Here is a 23,732-nt window from a genome sequence, read left to right as displayed (position 1 = left end):
GAGATCCCTGGAAACTAGCATCTTGTTGCTCCTTCTCCATTGAATCTTCCAATTTGTAGCACACTTTGTAAGGGTCATTTATCTTAGTTCATTTGAGAGTTACAAGAACAATATCTCTTTCATTTCCATTGCACGTTACAAGTATGAAGCTATAAGATGCTTCTTGAGAATCTCTCTTCATGAGTTCACTCAAGAGTAATAGTTTATAGAAGTGTGCCCACCTTTCAAGAATACACCAACAAGGTCAAAATCAATAAGGTTTCTAACTATACATATCAAACACATATGGTTCCAATACCCAAGGATAAAACACACAAGGAAAAATACCCAAGGTTCTAATAAATGTGGATCTCATCTATCTTTGGACCCTCTTTTACACCAAATTCAAATGCTTCAACAATAAATTCAAGATATTTAAATTTGATCTTCAACCAATAGATATACCTTAGATAATATATGCCCATATCCTTTTGACCAAAATTTAGAAATGGTTCCCTTTCCTCCTCATTTTGAGGTGCCAAGATTTGATAAATACAAAGGAAATACAAACCCCCAAGATCATGTAAGATATTTTTTTGCCACTTACATTTAGTTAGCTCATAATGAGACTTGTCATATGAGACCGTGTCTATGAAATTTGGGAGGCAAAGCTATGGAATGATTCTGTAAGTTACTATCTAGTATCAAGTATTTCAATGATCTAGTTGATAAATTTATGACATGTTATTCCTAAAACATGAGACATTAGGTTACTATGCTTTCTCTTTACAACACACATCAAAATAGTGAGGAACTATTTCTCACCTTCTTGCAAAGATGACACGAACTGTTTTCAAAATATCTATGAAAACATGAAAAAGAAAAGATGGATATCTTTGCACATAATCTTAGACCAAAAATGAGTTACAAAGTACAACTCTAATGCCCTCCTAATTTAAATAAGCTCATTTAAAATGGAGTTAAAATTTAGGAAGCTAGCTCTACTCTTACTCATGTTTAAACTCTACAAAAATGGAGTTACATCAAAATAATATATATGGGACTAATAAAATTAACTTATAAGATATATGGGACTGCAAACTCTACTCTTACCTTAGCTTTAGAGACAATTAATAGTTAAAATTACATACTTGATAAAATATGAAGAACTCAAATACCTCTACCAAAATTTGGAGATTCTAAACATCTCAATTAACCTATACAATTATTTCTACTACTTAAAGAAAGTGTTACTTTACTATTGGGGCAATGCTCCTTGAGTTGTTGCTAGAGTCCTATCATTTATTTCTTCTTCCACTGAGCATTCTCTACCAGGTGGTCACTAACATGGTTGTAGTTCTTCCACGCACCACTCACAAGCATTGCTAGATCCTTCATCGACATTCTTGTGGGGAAAGATATTTTAAACGTTATTACTCAACTTTGTCACCTCATTATGCTTCAACTCCTAGTTAACCTATATAAAATGTGATTCCCTTTACTCCTAGGTGGTCCAATTCTCTCAAGTGGCTCCCTCAGTTGACTTTGGACAATAAAGAAGAAGAAAACACAAAGGAAGGATGTTCCCTTCTAAACCCCAATCCTAACCTCATTATTGTACGAGGAAAGAAGGATAAACATAATCCTTTGCCTTTCATGGGAACTACTTGAGTTGCTTAGAAATTTATTGTTCTTTTTGCTATTTTTGGACTCTACTCACATTTATCTTTCTATTTGGCTTTTCAAGAGTTTCTTGTGTGACTCTAATGTGACTCTAATGGAGTGATTCTTTCTCCTCCTTTTTTTTTATGATCAGTGTACCTTTAATTAAAAATTAATAGGAATGATTATTTATTAAAAAAATTGTATACCTCATGCATATAATGGTAATTGATAAAATTAAGTGTTAATTGTAATAGATTTCCACAATCAGTGTTAATTGATATTAATTTTAAACATTAAGTGTTAATTGTAAACAGTGATGCTGATAAACTCATGCACAATCTTACCCAAAAGCATGAATATAACATCAAGTGTGCTTATATAGAATTGCATGGACTTTCATCATATTACTAATATCAAATTTAATGAGGCATACCTCATTTTACATTATTTTAAAGGTACATCCCCCTTTTTAAAAAATAAAGTACATGAAATATGGAGTTACCATGTAAAGTTACATTAAAATATTTTTGACAGATTTTCTCTTTTCATGTTTTTTTCCTTCCATAGTGAGTCTTTTTTTAATAAAATACAGTTACATGAAATACAGAGTTACCATATGAAGTTGCATTAAAATAATATTACATTTTTTCTCTTTTCATGATTTTTTTTTCACTGTGAGCCTTTTTTTGACCTCCTTTTGTAGTGACGTACCCTTGCACATACTTACTTCTGAACATGGCAAGATCAAGTTGTTAGCAAATTATAAAATATGTAAAACTCTCCTTAAATCACTAATGACATACTTTAATCAAAATAAATTAATTTAATGAGATGACTTTTACCTGAAATTATGATAAATTATTCTTTGTCTTATTACAACTATTACAAATATTGCATCCTAATAATCTATTATTTAAATAAAAAACTTTTTTATAGCTAAATAACATATTATTTAGGATACAAAATCTATTAAAACTATTAAATATATATAGTAGATAACTGATTATTTTAGCTGGATAACCTTTATTATAGCTATATCCCCCTATTTAGTTAGAAAGGAGATTATTAGGGCTATAATAGCATGTCTTCCATGATTATTCATTATAAAAATTATATAATATCAACAACTAAGAAATTACAACTTAAATCTTTTGTTAAATATATGTTTATAAGTTAATTTTATTAGTCCTAGATATATTATTCTAATGTAGATTTGTGGAACCAATTAATCTCTAAACTGGATATAATGCTTGCCAACAAAAGAAGTATGTTCAAATTTCCATTACCTTATAAATTTATTAGTGTTTCATACTTTGTAAACAAGATATACCATATTACTAAACATAATTGACATATGGTGTAAGTCCATATGTGTAAATTTTTATGCTATTTGAAACTTGAAAATTTAAAAGCTAAGTAATGAAAGCTACACATATGATCTAATACTACTTCTTACATACTACTATTTATATGAAATTAAAAACTATTGATAGCCCTATATAATAGTTTTAGTGTTTATATCTCTTTACTTCCTTCTAATGACTACTAACTTTGCATCCGAGCTTGATTCCTAGTGATCATCTGATGAAGGAGATCCTTTTTTTTTTCTCCCTATAACTCCTTTTGAAAAAAATTATTATCACGAGACTTCCCCCTTTTTAATGATTGATTATTAGTGTTTAAATTGAGAAATTTAAACTTATTCTTAAATTTGTTTGTGGTTGACTCGATAAATTTGGTTAACCTTCCATAAACTTCTTTATCCTAGTAATGGATGATACAACCAATTGATGAAGGGTGCTCCCCTTAAAACCATAAACTCATAATAGAAAAAAAGGAACACCAAAAAATGTGAGAACAAAATATAGACTTCTTATTTACTCTACAAATGTGGAATTACAAAATTCACAAGTACAATATGCTAACCCACATGGGCACCTTCATTACAATAATCTATAAGACTAAGCTGCGAACTACACCTAGAGTTATTCTAGACAATGTTTGAGCCTTTCTTAAATATGCAATTTTATCCCACCTGAGAAGGTTCTGGACATTGAAACTTAATACCTAGGGCTGACAAACCCTAACAATACATATAGAGTTGGCCAAATACATCTTTGACAATTATTTTAGATATTCCAGGTAGCCCAATTTTGGAAGGTCATAATTCTCAAACTATTGCTCTAATTGGCTATTATAGCCACTTTTCAAAAACACTAGCTCCTGATCTACAGGCTTGAAACTACGTTAGTACCCTTTATCAAGCTTTTAGACCTCATCTAGGAAATCTAAGGCCTACAATGGTTAGCCTAAATATTTTTCTACAAATTTTTCCACCGAAAATGTATAATAACTTCTCTGATACTTAAGTTTGGGCAATGAGTTTCTTATGGTAGGCTCATAACTCTAAAATGAGCCTTCATGTAGAAAATGAGAACACTCTGAGCTTGTATGAGAAACTTGCTAAAAATAGCAAGTTCTTAGAAATAGTAACCACCTTGTCTACTAGTCCTTATTAAAATAGAAAAATACTAAAAATAAAAATATTTTTGGGTAATGGAAGATTGTTGTTACACCCAAGATGCTCCTGCATCAAATACCTAGGGTAATTTGAGAAGTGACTCTATCACGCCTCAAGTGTTTAGCGGAAAACCAAGATGGTTAACCTCCTCCCTTGCTAGCCATGATGAATCCTCCATTGGCCTCCCTTTCCATTGTACTAGGTATTCCTCATAAGTTGTATTTCTTGTACTTTTACCAATATGACTATCCAATATCTCCTCAATCTCCTTTGTAGCTAAACTAGTTGCTGAAATACTCCATTGTGCTTTTGTAACTTCATCTCCACCACCTCCTTCATAATACTCTATCAAATATGAATTCTCAAATACTAGTGAAATATTCAATTCAATAGGAAACTCCACTTCATAAGCATTTCCAGAATCATGCCTTTTCACTATCTTGCATGGTCCAAACTTCTTCATCTTCAACTTATTATATGTACCCATTGGAAAATGCTACTTTCTCAAATGAACCATGACTTCATCTCCAATTTGAAGTTCCTTGTACCTCCTTTTCACATCTTCCTTAGCCTCATACTATGTATTCATCTTTATAATGTGCTTCCTCACCTTCTCATGGATGTTCTTCAAATGTTCAACAAATTCTTCTTCTTTAGCACTACTTATCTCTCCTTTATTCAACTACCTCAATTCAAAAGCATTTTTGGGACTACTCCCATATAAAATATGGAGTAGTGATTAACTAGCACTCTTGTTGATAGAATTATTATATAAAAATTCTGCCTATGGTAAAATCATATCCTATCCTTTTGGCTTGTCTCCAACCAAACATCTCAGTAAGTTTCCTAAACTGTGATTCACAACTTCTGTCTGTCCATCAGTATGTGGATGATGTGATGAACTAAACTTCAAATCCATCTTTAACTTCTTCCACAATGTATGCTAGAAATACCCAACAAATTTGGTATCTTGATCTAAAACTATACTCTTTGGTAAACCATGTAGTCTCAACACTTCTCTAAAAAATAATTCTACTATATGAACAACATCACTAGTCTTCTTCTAAGGAACAAAATGTGCCATCTTTGAAAACCTTTCAATCGCCACAAAAATAGAATCATGCCCTCGTTGTGTCCTCAACAATCCAAGAATAAAATCCATGCTAAGATCCTCCCATGACTTCTTTAGTATAGGTAATGGCTGATACAACCTTGTATTCTACTTTCCTCCTTTTGCCATCTGACATACTCTACAACTTTGTGCAAACTTCTTCACATCTTGCTACAATTGTGGCTAGTAATAATTCTCAACAACCAAAGCTATGGTTTTATCTCTACCAAAATGTCTAGCCAATCCTCCACTATGCTTCTCCTTGATGAGATTCTCTCTCATTGAACTTTTGGGAATGCACAACTGGCTTCCTTTGAACAACATACTATCTTGGATCATGAAATCCAACCACTTTGTCCTATCAAGTGTAACAAGTTCTATACAAGCCTTCTACACTTACCAAAATTAGAATCATCTAGATACAAAGTACTAAGTTCCTTGAACCTAACTAACTCTATCTGCATTTCTATCAGCAAAAGTTGTCTTCTACTAAGAGCATATGCAACTTTTTTAGACTTACCACTCCAGTGTTTCAAAAAAAATGTATAACTCTACAAAAAATAACCCACTTTAAATGCCTTTGGTTCAATTTTCCTTGACTATTTAAGTATTGCAAAGCTTGATGATCAGCATACAAAACAAACTCCTTATGAAGAAGATAGTGTCTCCACTTCTTCAATGCTTGAACTATAGCATAAAATTCATAATCATAAAAAAAATATTTTCTTTTGGCATCATTCAATTTCTCACTATAGTAAGCAACAGGTCTACCTTCTTGGCTCATAGCAACTCGTATTACAGTACCACTAACATCACAATCTACTTGAAACACCTTGTTGAACTCAGGAAGTGCTAAAATAGGTTGCTCAATAAATTTTTGTTTCAATAGATTAAAACTCTTATCTACCCCTATAGTCCACTTAAATTATTTCCTATCCCCTCTCATTGTTTCAGTTAGGGGTCCACAAATACTGCTAAAACCTCTTATGGACTTTTTATAAAAACTAGTCAATCCATGAAAATATCTTACCTTTTTCACACTCCTTGGAGTATTCCATTCAAGGATAGCCTTCACTTTCTCTAGGTGCATTTTCAAACCTTCTACTAAAACTACAAATCCCAAGTACACCAACTCCTTTACAAAACTGCACTTCTTCAGGTTTATCAACAACTTTTCTTCCCTCAACTTATTAAACACCTTGCAAATATGGATCAAACTCTCCTCCAATGTCCTAATACAGATCCAAATATCATCTAGGTAAACAATGACAAACTTACCTAGAAATTCCTCCAGTACCTCATTCATGAGCCTCATGAAAGTGTTGGGTGCAGTGGTTAGCCCAAAAGGCATGACTAGCCACTCATACGATTCTTCTTTTGCCTTGCAAGTAGTCTTTGACTCATCACCTTCTCTGATATGAATTTGATGGTACCTACTCTTTAGATCTATGTTTGTGAAATACTCAGATCCACTCAATTAGTCCATACTATCATCCATCCTTGGCAATAGAAATTTGTACTTGATTGTGATCTTATTGCTAGTGTGAGAATCTATACACATCCTCCATTCACCATTCTTCTTTAGCACTAATACTATTGGTACAACACATGGACTCAGACTCTCTTGAATCAACCCCTTCTGCAACAACTTATGAACTTGTCCATTCAACTCTTCACTTTTTGTTGGTATAATTTTGTATGCTACCTTGTTTGGAAAACTAGCTCCTAGAACCAAATCCTTCTGGTGACTAATCTTCTTCATTTTGGGCAATCCATTAGCTACATTATCTAATACAATATCAAAAAACTCTCCCAACATGTCTGCAACTTCTATGGGTACTTCCTCTACTTCTTCTTTACTATCTTTTGGAATTATAGAAAAACACATATGCTCATGCTTCATACCTTTGAGAAACTATTTTCCATCAACATAACATATTCTAACAATGCTACATACCTTTTCTTCTTTATCCTTCAATGACTTCAACTTATGTTTCACTCCATCCTTGGTCAAAGTGTAGGTATTTGCTTGCCCATTGTGTACAACATGTTTTTCAAACTGCCACAGCCTACCCAACAACATATGAAATATGTTCATAGGTATGATATCACAAAGTACCTCATCTTGGTAGATTCCAATCTTGAACTTCACTGAACACTACTCATTGACCATTACCTTATGGTCATCTTGCACTCCAATTAATATGACATGGATGTGGGTGTTTTCATCTCTTCAGTTTCAACTTGGTGATTCATTTCTGACACCAGATTGTCAATACTTCCACCATCAATGATCATATGACAACACTTATATTCACATTTGCACCTTGTATGAAACAAGCTCCTTCGTTGATTAGGTTCATTCTCACCACTCAGTAGGATTCTTCTATTAACTAAGACTTCTCTTCTTTCAGCATCTTCAAAATGTGAGGATCTGATATCTTCATCAACATGTGAAACTTTGGCTTGGCCTTCGATTCTTCAATCTTTCCTTCCTTGGCATTGGGTACATTCAAAGGCTCTATGCCCTTCTTCTTCACAATGAAAACATTTCCAACAGAAGCCTCCTCTTCCAGATCTACTTTAGTTTAGCTACCATTCATTCCCATCTAGTGATTTTGTCCTTTCCCTTTCTATTTTGCTCCAACTAAACCTCCTGCCACCAGATCTTCACATGTCTCTTTTGTTTTTCCTTCACAAACTTGACCCTATCAAGATCTTCAATATCTTCATACTTTAAGTACTCCTCTAGTTCATTGAACCAATCGATTAGCTCCTCTAGATTAAGATTTTCTGAAAATGTGGGAACTTCAAACTTATATCTTTTTTGAATCTTGGAGATGGCCCTAAAGAGTCTCTCTTCCTCTAGGTTTAGAACTGCCTCTGCTTTCACATTTTCTTCTACTTTGTTCTCATCCTCACTTTCATCTCTTACAGGAAGATTTATTCCTCCATGCATTTTTTCTTCCAATTCTTTCATTTTTCTTTGGAGGTTAGGAAACCCTCAGGTGTAACACCTATAGCTCTTCTGCCATGCTCTCTTCATGGAGGCATTTTCACACTTCTACTAAAACCCTAGTGCAAACTACCTCACAATCGATGACCTATCTACATACTTAGCCTGAACCATGGTCCTAGTGTGAACTGCCCCATTGTCAGTGATTTGTCGACACATTGAAGAACTCTATCTCTAATACCACTTGATGAAGGGTGCTCCCCTTAAAACCATAAACTCATAAAAAAAATAAAGGAACAACAAAAAAATGTGAGAACAAAATATGGACTTCTTATTTGTGCTGCAAATGTAGAATTACAAAATTCACAAGTACAATATGCTAACCCACATGGGCCCCTTCATTATAGTAATCTACAAGACTAAGCTACAAGATCCTTGTCCTATACCTCTTCCTCTCTAACCTCTATTATTTTGATCAAGGAAATGATTGGAATTGTTTCCCCTTTGGTTCTGATTGCTACTTCCAGCCTCATTCTTTTTTTTACCATCATTATGACCTCCATAAGATCATCCACCAGATCTTCCACTGTGACCTCTTCCACTATTCTTGTTGTCAAATTTCTTGCTCAATTTTTCCTCAACTTTTAGGGAAAATTGGTATACTTGCTCAATACTATTCATTTGAACTAGAATTAGCTCATCCTTAATGCTTGACCTTAATCCATAAAGATAACAGACAAATTTCTCCTTATTAGCTTTTGCATGGCTAGTTCTAATGAGAACTTGGTAGAACTCTTCGGTATACTCTCAAACATATTTTCTCACTTGATTCAACCCTTCAATTTTATTCAATAGATCAAGCTCATAATCCACAATAATGAATTTCCACTTCATTTTAGCTACCATTCATTCCCATCTGGTGATTTTTTCCTTTCCTTTTCTATTTCGCTCCAACTGAACCTCGTGCCACCAGATCCTTGCATGTCCCTTCAGTTTTGCCTTCGCAAACTTGACCCTATTAGGATCTTCAATATCTTCATACTCAAAGTTCTCCTCTAGTTCATTGATCCAATCAATCATCTACTCTGGATTAAGATTTCCCAAAAATGTGGAAACTTCAAACTTAGGTCTTTTTCCAATCTTGGAGATGGCCCTAAAGAGCCTCTCTTCCTCTGGTTTAGAATAGCCTTTGCTTTGGAATTTTCTTCTACTTCACCCTCATCCTCACTTCCATCTATTATGGGAAGATTTATTCCTCTGCACATTTGTTCTTCCAATGCTTGCATTTGTCTTTGGAGGGCTATGGAACCCTCAGGTGTAACACCTACAAATATTTTGCCACTCTCTTTGTGGAGGCATTTTCGTGCTTCCAATGAAACCCTATTGCAAACTACCTCACAATCGGTGATCTGTTTACATGCTAAACCCAAACCATAGTTCTAGTGCAAAATACCTCATAGTTGGTGATCTGTCCACACACTCAAGAACCTGGCTTTGATACCACTTGATGAAGGGTGCTCCCCTTAAAACCGTAAACTCATAAAAAAAACAAAGGAACACCAGTAAATGTGAGAACAAAATATGGACTTCTTATTTGTGCCACAAATGCAGAATTACAAAATTCACAAGTACAATATGATAACCCACCTAGGTGGCTTCATTACAATAATCTACAAGACTAAGTTGCGAACTACACCTAGAGCTGCTCTAGACAATGTTTGAGTCTTTCAGAATTGGGCAATTTTATGCTACCTAGGAAGGTTCTAGACATTGAAACTTAATACCTGGGGCCAAAAAACCCTAACAATACATATAGAGTCAGCCAAATACATCTTTGACAGTTATTTTAGATATTTTGGGTAACCCAACTTTGGAAGGTCATAACTCTCAAACTGTTGCTCTGATTGGCTATTATAACCACTTTTTGGAAATGCCAGCTCCTGATCTACAGGTTCAAAACTATGCTAGTGCCCTTCCGTCAAGTTTTAGGACCTCATCTTGGTACTCTAAGGCCTCCACGATTAGCCTGAAGATTTTTCTACAAATGTTTCCACAAAAAATCTATAATAACTTCTCTGATACTTAAGCTTGAGCAATGAGATTTTTATGGTAGGCTTATAACTCTAAAATGAACCTTCGTGTAGAAAATGAGAACATTCCAATTTGTATGAGAAACTAAAAATAGAAAGTTCTCATAAATAGTAACCACCCTATCTACTAGTCCTTATTAAAATAGAAAAGACTGAAAATAAAAACATTTTTGGGTGATGCAAGATTTCTCTTACACCCAGGATGCTCCTACATCACCAATACCCACTTTTCCTAGGTTACCATGGGAGGCACCATCAAAGTTTGATTTGAAGTAGTTCTATTGGGGAAGAGCCCATTCACATTTTTGTCTATCAATTATAGTTTTGATATGTTCCTATCCATAGTGTTGTGGGACCTTAAGATTATACCATTTCTTTACTAATATATGAATCCCATTGTGAAAGAATGGAATCTATTTTTAGCTTATTTTTATTAACTTCTACAATACTAGCTTATATCTTATTGTAGAGACTGGTAGAGTTCATTTTATTCTCTTCGAATATTTGTCAATTTATACCTTTCCAAATTTTCCAAATTAGGATTGAGGGAGCAATCTCATAAATGAAATAAAATGTGTTATTTGTAAACAAGGAAAACCATCTTTTAAAGATGTCTAAAGTATTGTTACGAAGAGGAAATTTGGATTGTAGTTTCTAATTAACCATTGCCAACATTTTTGGGTGAAAGGACATTCTAGAAGGATGTGATCTACTAATTCTTCCTATGCTTTACAAAGAGTACACCGAGAAGGTCCTTCAAAGCCAATTCCCTTAAACCAATATGTTGTTAGGATGCATTTTTGAAGTGTTGCCTATGCAATTTTGGGAAGACAAAATTTGATCCAATATAAGTGTAATTGAAGGTCTATTTTTTCCCAATGTTGTTTGTTAGTTAATAATTGATAACCTTCCTTGACCTTATATCATCTTGACTTTGATCCCAACCATTTAAGGGTATCATCAAAAGATTTTAGGTTAATTTTCCTAGAGGAGAGAACAATAGTCAATTCCGGTATTTCAAATCTAGAGAGAGAGGAGTGCCCTCAAAGGATTTCTATTTCCAAGATAGGATAAGATCATTTTTTGGAAATTCAATATAATTTTCAAGTTTGTCCCCCCATAGGTTTATCAACATATTTCATATATTGGGAGAAAAAGAGTTAGTGATTGCAGGGTAACAACCCCACAAGTTGTCCTAAAAAAGATATTCATTACCTACTCTGATATCCCAAGATAGTTTTTCAATTATTATATCTCTATAATCCATCATGAAGTTTCATGATTTAGAGCCTTTAGGGGGTTAATAGTTTTGAATAAGTTAATTATATCTATTGGGTCTAATTACTTGTGATAAATAATTTTAGCCCTTTTATTGTTAGGGTTATGGTATGTTCTCCAAATAAGCTTAGTTCCCATGGATTTATTTTTCTACTCTAGGTTTTTAATCCTAACCCTCCTTTGTTCATTGGTTTTAAAATTTTGTCTCAACTAATCAATACAATTTTTGTTGTTGTTTGAGACACCTTGCCAAGAAATATTCCTCATCTTTTCCTCAATCACTGGTTTGGCTTTGGATGTGAGGTGGAGACATGACATTTGATAAGATGGTAACATAGAAAGGACCAATTTTATCATGGTGCAGTGACCAAAATTAGTTAGTCATTTACCTTTCTAGTTGTCTATATTTTTATCAAATTTATTTTCAAGGGATTCCCAACATTTAGTTTTGAAAATGATTGGTTGATTGTGTATTGTCTTTGATGTTACACAAAATGTCATATCTTTGCCAATCAATGTATGCCAAGCTCACTCGAGTGATGAAGACTCCTGTATCTACTGACCATTCTAGAGTTTGCCAAGTTTAGAAGATAGTATCTACCGAGTTCACTCGAGCGACAAAGAGAATTCCTAGAAGTTGACTATTAACTGAGCTCACTCAGTTAATGAAGGAAAAGTTGGATGGAACTAGTGTTAACCAAGCTCACTTGACTACCAAAGGAACTTTATGAAGATGTAGTGTTAACCAAGTTCACTTGGTTAAAACAAGAAAATTGTTTCTAAGTTAGTTTCTATCAAGTAGGGTTGACTAATGAAGGATTTTCTTCTTTTGGCATATTGAGTTCAATAGATTTTTTTGTTGGTTCTAGCTAACTGAGGAGATGAATATTAATTATTCTAAGTTGTATTCAAGTTGAATTGACAATGTGTATGATATAAATATAAGGTTAAGCTGAGGATTGAATGTGTGCAAGTGAATGAAAATATAAAAAGATGCTTCAAGGAAGTGAATTAGAAGGATAAGTAGAATATCCTTGTGGAGTTGCAAAGATACATTTGATAAGAACGGATCAAGCATACAAGCCATAATTGAGATCTATGATCAGCAATTTAATTGCATCAGAAATAAGGTCATCTCATTGTTACTATTTAACCATTCCAACAGTGATCTAAATCTCTTAATAGAGTTGGCTTAACAACTATTTTTAAATCCTCTAACAAGGTGGCATTTCTAGATTGAAGTGTCTAAAAACCTCTAACAAGGTGGCATTTCTATATTGAAGTGTCTAAAAACCTCTAACAAGGCCACTCCTAATAGGGTGATTAAATCCTCTAATAGGTTAACACCTAATATTGTGTTTTAACCTTTAACAAGGTTGGCTCCTAATAGGGCTCACTTCAGAAAAATTAAAATCAGTAACTAGTTGCAATTGGTGGATTTTCCCAAATTGGGTTTCCACATTAAATCTTGGTGTCACTTGTGTTCATGCTATTTATTTTATGTGTATGCAACCAAGTTAAGTAAGGTTAGTCACAAATAATATCTTAAAGATTTGCATGTTAAGCATTTGCCAAGTTACAATATTTATTAGTGTAGACCGAGTGCCCATGTGTTTATCGAGCATCAATATTTCCAATGAAGTTTGTATTCTATGTTGAAATCTAAGGGATTTTGGATTTATTTTAGTGGTGACTGATTCACCCCTCCCCTCTTAGTTACTCCTCTTATATTTCCAACATTTAGATGATCTATTATCTTTATCAATATGAATACCAAGATATTTGAAAGGGAATGCACCTTTTTTGAAACCCAACATATTGCATGCAAATATCTATTTTGTAATTTGGTTTTGTATTAATGAAAAATATTTCAGATTTTTTGACATTTACCTATTGTCTAGATGATTTCATATATAAATTTAGGATATCTTTGTGGTTGAGTGCTTCCTCTTTAGAGGCTTTGGCATACAAAATTGTATCATTTGCAAATTGTTGGTGAGTGATATTTTGAACCCTGTCTGTGACTTTAACACCTAAAATCGTGTTTTCTCCTTGAAAATGATTAATGTTTCTCTCATAGGTCTCCATCATGATGAGAAAAAGGAAGGGTGAGATGGGATCTTCCTATCTTAATCCCCTAGATATGTCAAAGAACCCTTATGGTAAGTTGTTGACTAGGATAAGTATTTTAGGTGTGGATATGAAATTGAATATAAAGTTTATCCATCTTCTTGAGAAGCCAAAAGCTTCTAAGATTTACATAGAAATCACCAATCCACCTTATCATATGATTTTTGTATATCTAGTTTAATTAGCATTGTTGGATCCTTAGTTTTAAGTATGGAATGAATTAGTTCAAGAATAATTATAATACCATAAAAAATTGATTTCTTAGCAACAAACCTTATTTGTTCTTCTAAAATTATTTTTGTTAGCAAAATTTTCATTCTATTAGCCATAGCTTTAGTCATAATTTTGCATATGGTGTTGCATAGTGCTATGAGTCTAAAGGCATTGAACTTTTCAATTTTAGATCTTTTGGGGATAAGCATTATAAAAGTTTTATTTATTTCTTTAAGAATATTTTCCAATCTTCTAGTGTTTTTTTTTTTTTTTAGGGTTATTTTTTAATTTAAAACCTCTTTTATTGAGTTGCTTTGAATTGTTTATGTTTACAATATTTCTTTAAATTTTTATGTATGTTACTTAGGCCTCTACTTGTAATGCAGCCTATGTATGTTAATGACCTTAGGTACTAATGAGTCTCCATATTTAATTTATTTTTATTTTATTTTTTAAAAATTGTATTAGTCTTCCCTTAAGCTATATGTTCAAAGTGGCATGTAGGTAGAGGTAAAGGGTCATCATAAATTATCCAATTGAATTTCCTATATACAATAAATTTTCCTTTTTAGATCAATGTCATTATATATTGGCCTTTACACATACAAGAGTATATGATTTAGCATGCCTTGTAAACTTGTGTGTTTAAATGATTGTATCTTGGTAAATTCATTCAAAATACTACCATCATGTACAATTTAACTATTTTATCTAAGAAAATTATGCACTTTACTCAATTAATTGATGTTAAAAATCCTAAAGATTAGTTCACCCTACGAAATAATAGATTTAAAGTTGTGTGTATTATTATTGCAATATTTTCTTATAATATATTTCTAAATCTTGTAAAAATTTGACAAACAAGAAGTATTTAATTGCATTGTTATAAGTTATTATCAGTTATGGCTATATTACAATATTTTATAGTAGTTAATTTTCATTTCCCAAACTCTTTTTTAAGAACTAATGAACTTAAAAGAAACTTACACATGAATCAATAACTTATTTGAAGAATATTATATGAATAGCGAAGATGAAAGAAAATAGACATAATTTGGCTAAGGGAACTAGAGTCAACAAAACAAGACAATCATGAAAAAAAAACTTAAATATAGATTGAGGTTGTGAGACTTTTAGACCTTTCTCGAAGAATATAAAGAGTAATGATAAAAAAATAATTTTGCTTCACTATTCTAAACATAGCATTTTAGACTATCAAATATTGATAGGTCCAAGATTTTTTATAATAGGTAATTTTTAAATTTTTTTAAAAATGGAGCCTCTAAGGTTTACATTATAAAACATAGAGTAGTTAAAAGATCTCTACCTCTTAATGTGAAAAATAACACTAGGACTAAGAGCAAACAAAAATGTGCAATTGTCAATGAAACAAGAAAGCATAAAATGGAAGACATAGGAAGGATAAAACCTTATGGTTTACCATAGTGCTATCATGACTTCTCATTCTTCCATCTATTAAACATGACCATTCCATATTCAAAGGCTCCATATCTTTAACATTGTAACAATTTTTTATTCTCTCACTCAATATCAATGAGATCAACCCTATCATCCTATCAAGTTGTCTAAAAACCTTTTGAAATTAGTAAATACAATTGTTGACAATGATAATACTCAAATTGATGGTCTTATCTATTTGTCTTTAAAATGATGGTCTTATATGCTTGTCTTTAAGGTGGGGTTATATCTAGTTCCATTTTCCCCATTTTAAATTGGAAGCTTACAAATGTATTGGTTAGTCATCCCACAGCTCATTTCAACTCTTAAAATTTGACTTCCATGACAATACCCAAAGATTCTCCCTAATGAAGTCACTAAAAGAGCTTAAATATTATTTGTATTCCAACAATGTCAAATATTATATAAGTGAACATCAATAAAGTAATCTGATTTAAATTAAATGAATGATTGTTTTTATACGACTGACTAATTTTCCAACTATCTTCACAAATGTCATTTTATGGCATTCCTCTTTGACTTATATTTATTACTCTTATAAACATTTTATTAAAATTAAATTATTTATTTTTGTGACCGTCCTAATTGTTAATCTATTTCTCTACTGATAGGTCTTTCACGAAAATATTCCATCGTATGCATGCCTTGAGTGGCTCTAAACTTGTTCTTTAAATGGTTGACACGTAAGAGAGTCTTACCATCTTTATTTTCAAATTCTGAAAAACTTATCAATCTTGTTTTCCATCTAAAGGTTAAAAGGAACTTTTGTTTATGTTCACAGTTCAGAAGAATCAGAGATGTTTCAACTGCCTTTCACCTAAATTTGTCACACACATTTACCAGTTCTAAAATGCTTCTACTTATCGAGATGCATAGATCTTCTCCTCGGAGAAATGTACATGAAAATTAATGAAGTAAAAATATAAAAAATAATGGAGTAAAAATATATCATTAAACATAATTTTTAGTGTCAACTTCTGAGACTATACAACGTCATTTGATTTTTTAAATAATATCAATAAACTATGAAAATATTATACAATAAATAGAACAAAAACCTATTAAAGTATAATAGTTTCTATATAGGGAGGCTTTGACTCCAATTTCATGATACATGTTTGTCTTTATTAGTTTTTCAAAATAGAGTAACACTAGACAATTGAGGAGTTACAGATAACATCCTCAATTTACACTAATTACATACTGGACACAAACAATTACTTAATATTGATAAATTTATAATCAATTCACTATGCATTACAAAGTTTATAGGAATTTGTCTCTTCTAAGGGGTTTTTTTTTAAACCAAAAAATTGTACTGTTGAAAACTAGACCAATTCAACTTAATTTAGAAAAATGATTATTTGCTCCACTTGGAAATATCAACTCAAAACAATAAACATATCAATGAATTGAAATAAGTTTATTAACATCATAAAGTACATCATAGATGTATCAGCCTTGTGGGTACTGAATGTTCAATACTATCAACTTGTTAAAAATAGTTTACATGATAGAAAACCTCTTAGTTACATGTTTGAATATGTGTTGAGAGAGGAAAAGCTCTTGAAGCTTGTGGCAGTTCACTACTTTCATGCTTGGAGGGCAGTGTGACACTCTCAAAAGCCTCTACAAGTAGTTTTACCTTCCTTTGCCTGAAAGGAGACAGTTTTTGGACTATGTTTGTGAGAGCATAATCTAGCATCCACTCATGTGCTGCTCTTCTTTCCTCATTTATCCAATGCCTCAAATCAACCTTCTCAATTTTTGAATTTGGATTATCAAAAAGATAGACAGATCCCTGGTTGGATTTTTATTGACTGTCGATCTCTATATTGCTGCTACCATATCCAGAGCAAGAAGAATAAGACTCATCAGACTTGTTGCTATCAAGCTCAGTAATTTTATTTCCTCATTTTCCATTAGAAACTTGATAATCTCCATGGCCAAAAAATTGTCTTGTATTGCCACCAATATAGACTTTGGAAGCCATTTCAGCCCCTGCACTTGCTGAAACATAGTGTTGTTTGGTATCCTGGCTTTTTTGATTATGCATGTCTTGGTAGCTAACAGATTGCTCTATGAGATCATGAGCATTGACATCAGAAATAGAGGCTGCTGAGATGCACCCATCTTTTTGTTTGGCATCAGCTTTAAGGGATGACTTCGCTTCGCAAACACCATGCCCTGTTTCAACACAATGCCCTCTTTGAAGCACTGGTGGAACATGTTGTTCTGAGCTCTCGTAGAAGGGGCATCCACATGATGAGCCACATTCAACACCTTACTACACAAATCACTCTTTGGAGTTTTGGGTTTCAACAACCCGAAAACCCTAGAGGGCTTCAAACCATCAATCTTCAGGGCAATTTTCTCAATAAACCTAGAGCGCTCCAAGCCATTAATTAGCACTAGATTTCTCTTGCTTGTTCTAGACCCCAACAAAGAACTGTTTGGGGTTTGGGGTTTGGAAAAACTAGGGGCTCTTGAGGGCTTCAAAACATCAATTTTCAGGGCAATTTTGTCAAGAGAGGACTTGAAACTAGACCCCAACAAAGGACTCTTCTTACTAGCATCTATAGATACAAACCCTAAGGAAGAGCATCTACCCTTTATATGATGAGGAGGAGTAACCTGAGTTGAGGGTTTGAATTTTTCCTGAGCTCAGATGGATGAATTGGCTGTCGACCACTAGTAATGGGGCACCATTGTCATTCCACTCATTTCAACAACGGGATTCTTTTTTTCAACTTTGCTTGAAAGCCTTCTCATAGGTTTTGATTCCATCAAATCATCACTTCAAAGCTCAAACAATTGAATTACCTCTCTACGCAGGCTTGGAAAACATTTATAAGAGATTAGAGTCTGAAAATTTGTCAACTTTTCTTTTACCATTAGAATAAATGCTAAATTCATGCCGACCAAGCAATTGAATTACGGGAAAGTTTTTGTAAATTGAGGATTTTTGCTTGATGAATTATGTTCTTATGATTCATTGAAGTCTCTATTTTTAAAGTTAAGATTATTTTAATAGTACGTCTACACGGGCTTGAAAATCATCAAAAAATTAAACTATTGTAATGCCTCTACATAGGCGAGAAAACATTTACAAGAGGTTCGAGGACTGATTCTGGAATTAGAAATGACAAAAGTTAGAATGGTCCAAAAAGGCACTTTGAATCAGAGTAAGACAAAAGATTTGTTCGATATAGATTTTTTCACAGTCAAGATTTCTACTTAGCAATCAACTTCTCAATTTTTTAAAGAAATTGCGTGTTGCGTAGATTCTGTTCAATGCAGATTTTCACGGAGTCTAGATTTCTAATTAACAATCAGCTTTTTTTCGACAGAATGTAGTTTTGTTCACTGCTCTGTGATTTTTCTATTTAGATTTATTGACTACAGATTTTACGCAGTCAAGGTTTCTAATTAACGGTGGAGTTTGCAAATTTTCTTTCCCCTTTCCTATTTTTATCGTTCATTTTTCTCGGCTTCATATCTCTAATTCTGTTGTAAAAATAAAACATTGAAAAGTGCGGCAAATTTTAAATTTTTCTTTGAGAATGTGTTTCCCGCTAAAGCAATGCGGCTTTAGATATTTAAACTCCTGTAAGAGAGTTTTTAATATGAATTCTAAATGGTGATGGATCTTAACTCAAATATTAAATTAATAGATTTATTTTAAAGATAAATATTATTGAATTTGTAGTTTTTTTTTTTTTTGGAGGAATATTAGTTTTCTTTAGTGAAGAGTAAAGGATATAGGAATGTTCATTCTATTAATTTGTTTTTTTTAAACAAACAAATAAAATAGTTCATACAATGTTCTACATATCAACTATGCATGTGCTAATTTTCCTTCTGTTGTTATTATGTGCTTTAGAGGTCCTCCTTGTAAAGGGTGGGTTTTCTTGAATCTTATTACCTATATGTCTATCTTCTTTCTTTTCTTTTTTGTTTGACTAAATTCTATAATTATTAAAGTATGCATGGGGATAATTTTATCAAATTCTTATAGATATATTAAATATTTTTTAAAATGAGATATAATAGTTTTAATTTTTTTTACAAATTTAATAGAAATTTTTAGAATAGTTTATATTTTTATACGAGTTAAGAGAATTTTCAAAATTTATAAAATTTCAGTTATTGATAAATATTATTAATAACCATAAATTTTTTCCCTTTAATATTAATATGTAATGTATGATGCTATAAGATGCTATATTATTTTTATCTAAAAAGTTAATTTAAAATATTCTCAAAATATGCTAGAATTGTAAATAAGGTTGAATATATTTTAGTATGAATTTAAAAACCTACATAGTATATAAGAGGTTTTTGTTTCAACTTATAAAATCTTGTAAACATCATAACTGTAGATAAAAGTTGACCAACTATCAACAAACAACAACCTAACACACAATATAGACAAAACACCAAAAATACTAGTAGACATAAATGAAGCATATAGAACAAACAAGGGGAACTACTAGAGATTTTTTAGGGCATTGACTACCTCTTCCTCTAGAAGATCAAGATTCTGAATCAAATTTTTGAGATCTTCAGGCTCACTCTTGACCAATTCAACATTAAATTTTCCCTTGTGTGAGTATAAGGTCCCTTCTTATTGATATCGTGCATTGTCCAGATCCACAATATTAGGAGCTTAAAGCTTCTATCATTTCTTGATCAAGCATTAAATACTCTCAACACTATTGTCTACTCACATTGGCACTCATATTGATAACATTTATGTAACATCCCAATAGGGAAGCTAAGAGGAAAAATTATTCTACTCAAAGCAAGATGCAACATTTATTTTAATAGAATGCAAAATCTCCAAATAGAAATGCACTATTAACTTGACATTATCTTATTGATTCACAAAGTAATATAGTTGAATGCATAAGTAGCATTATATATAATGGATGCAATAATGAAATTTCTCAACAAATATCTTCTCATGATTTCCTAAAATCAATACTGGAAGCAACAACTCAACGTATAACTAAGTATTCATTAATATGTAATAAGTTCCATTAATTTTATTTTAAAACTTTGATATAGATGACCCTAAGATACACCCTTATTTAGTAATTCTACATTAACAATTTAAGACATTCACTGTATCTTTCACTAACCCACTCATTTCCTCTTAACCAATAACATTATTCTAATAGATATAATTTTATTTTTCCTTGTTAAGAGTCTAATCAAGAATAATCTTCCATACAATTAGCCTTATTGTATACACTTAAAATTGGTTTAGTAAATTAATTAAATATTTATTATTTAATTAATGGTCATTTTCTCTATTGGCTACATAAATTATTTTTTCTATTTAGTTAATTCACCTTGTCCATTCATCTTATCCTAAGTTTCTCAATTAGCTTTATTAAGTGATTTATTAATTACTTAATTACACAATCATATTGTGACTGAGTCTCCTAGTCCACATTACTTCTCCAATTCATGTGACACATCATGTTTTCTCTAATAATTAATCTAATTTAAATATTAAATAGTCCTATTTATCATCACCCACAAGTCTTATTCTTAAGGGGTAAAAAATGAGTATGTTTCCTTGCATGAATTAGTACTAGGGATACTTGTTCTCAAGTGACTTTATCCTATACATACTTACATTCATGTGACCAATTTTTTGTCACCTATCCTATGATCTAGTGGTTGGTTGAGCCACCTTACATGGCCAAGGGTGACTCTTGGGGTACTATACAAAGATTATCCATGAGGATTGTGTCTCAACACCTTATTCTCAAGGGTCTTTGTAAGACACGTGATACACATCTCTCCCTTCCAAATCAAACTCCTCATTGTCAATGTGAGAGGAACATCAACCCTATTAATGGACTATCATATTCCAAACATTTCTCCATTACTCTCAACTCCTTCAATTAAGTCATTTTCAACTCTTCATCTCTCCTTCTTTTGTCCATTGTTGGATTGTGCCACCTAGGATAAAGGTCCCCAAAAACCTATAAAAGGAGCCTCATTCCTCTAATTTTGGGTAGTTAGAATTCAGAGCAATCTTGAGAATTTTAGCACTTTTAAGCAATATAGAAATCTTTAGTATTTAATATTGAAAATAAGTAATATAGATATCAGTTTAGAACCCATTAGTGTGTCATTGGAATTAGCATATAAATAATTATATTTTTCCATGTCATCCATATTATATATTGAACATTCTTGGTTTTTCCATCTGAGTCTTCCATTTGATTTCATAATCTCCAATATTTTGAAACATTCTGAAGGAGTTCGTTCAAATATGAGATCTCACTAATCAACATACTCAAAACTAATAGGAAAATGGAGACAAGCTTCATTTGGTAGGTTAAAGGAAAAAAACACATTTTTATTTAGCTTCATTTGCATTTCTTCAATGTGTATGTTAAATTGGGCATACACTAGTAAATTTGGGGTTAATTTTTGAAGTTTTGGTCAAAATTTTGATTGTTCAACATCAAAAGTCAACTTCACTAGAATTGTGTCAAATGTTTGATGCATTCCACAGTTGACAATGTATTGAGAAGAAAATCCATCAAAAATCATCCCCATCTATGTCACTTGTCGGCACTAGACAACTAATTTAAAATGTTGAATTATTGATGCCAGCCAGAGATGATTCAATTAGTATGTTATACCATTGATGACAAACCCTGTTGAACTATCAATGCCAACCAGAGATGATTCGATGAGTTAGTTATACCATCAATGAAAAACTACATCAAAATTTTGACAAAAATTAGAGTTTTCAAAAAAAAAAAAATCTCATTGTTTAATTAGAGGGTATTCAATCTGTTGATTTACTGTTAGGATTTTGAGAGGTGAAGCAGACAACACAAAGAAGTTTTGGAAGAAATTGAAAATGGAAACCCCAGTGCAACACTCGCACATAGCACTGACTACCAAGATAGAAAATATGTTGACTCCAAGCACAGGGATGTCATCTGCCATGCCAACATCATCATAGTGAAGGCTATTGTAGATGTAGTTCAAACCTCACTAGGTCCCAAGGGCATGGACAAGATGCTCTACACCTCGTCGGGTGATGTGATCATCACCAACAACAATGCCACCATTCTTAACAAAATGGAGGTAACTCATCTAGCTGGTAAAATGCTTGTAGAGCTTTTGAAATCTCAGGATATTATTGTTGGTGAAGGCATGAAAATAGTTGTTGTCATCACCAATGATATTCTTAAACAATGCATGAATTTTTTGTCTAAGGGTGTTCATCCTACCATTATGTCAAAGGCCTTTCACAAGGCCTCTAAGAAGGTTGTTGAGGTCGAATTGATGGACCATGACTCTTTGGTGAAAAGTGTGAGCACTTCTTTGAACAATAAAATTGTTAGCCAATATTCTACCTTATTTGCCTCGCTTTTTGCTGACGTCATCCTGAATGTTGTCGACCTTGTGAAGCCTAACATTGTGGATTTAAGGGACATCAAAGTTTTACAAAAATTGGGCAGGACTATTAATGATATAGAGATGGTTAAGGGTTTGGTGTTTGATAAGAAGGAAAGCCATATGAATGGAGGCTCCACCAAGATTGTGAATAAAAAGATTGGTATAATACAATTCTTGATTTTTCCTTCCAAGATGGACATTGAGAAAAATGTTGTGGTCTCTGATTATGCAATGATGGATAGGATTTTGAAGGAGGAGAGGAATTATATTATGTGTATGATAAAGAAGATCAAAGCCACTAGATGAAATGAGCTATTGATCCAGAAGAATATTCATCACTGATCTTTCACCACATTAATTGTCAAAGGAAAAGACTCTGGTGGTCAAGGATGTGGAAAGGGATGAAATCGAGTTCATTACCAAGATGCTAAATAGTTTACCCATTGCTAATATTGAACACTTTAGGAAGGAGAAGCTAGGGCATGTTGATTTGGTTGAAGAGGTTTTGACTAGTGACATTAACATGGACTGGGCTATCTGAAACTTATATGCATTTTTCAGAAAATCCCATATCCCCAGTCTATCACACAATCTTTCATTGCATGAAGTAACAACTTTGAACCAGAAACAATTGTTGTTGTTGCAAGTTTTGGTATAGATTTTGAGGAAGCCCTAGCTACAACTATTGGACCTTTAATTGAGGTTCCACTTTTACTTTTATTGGTACAAGTAAAACTTTATTTTAGAAGATGTTGTTTTGGAGAAGCTACTACCAAGTTTGAAATTATTTGACATTGGTTGTGAGCACAAGAGATGTATACAATACTATTGGTTTTTATTTTATTAAACTTATTTCACAACTGTTACTTAGAT

At 32.5% G+C, this 23,732-nt stretch overlaps 1 pseudogene; it reads left to right on the top strand.

The window, feature by feature from the left end:
* The window catches only part of LOC149529525 (T-complex protein 1 subunit delta pseudogene), a 32,903-nt pseudogene extending 9,503 nt beyond the window's left edge, over positions 1-23,400 (top strand).
* The last annotated feature ends 332 nt before the right edge of the window (positions 23,401-23,732 follow it).

Source organism: Cupressus sempervirens, chromosome 11 (assembly GCF_028749045.1).
Source record: "Cupressus sempervirens isolate cs-2001-9-10 chromosome 11, ASM2874904v1, whole genome shotgun sequence".
NCBI classification, from domain to species: Eukaryota; Viridiplantae; Streptophyta; class Pinopsida; order Cupressales; family Cupressaceae; genus Cupressus; species Cupressus sempervirens.
This window is presented reverse-complemented; position numbering and strand designations above follow the sequence as displayed.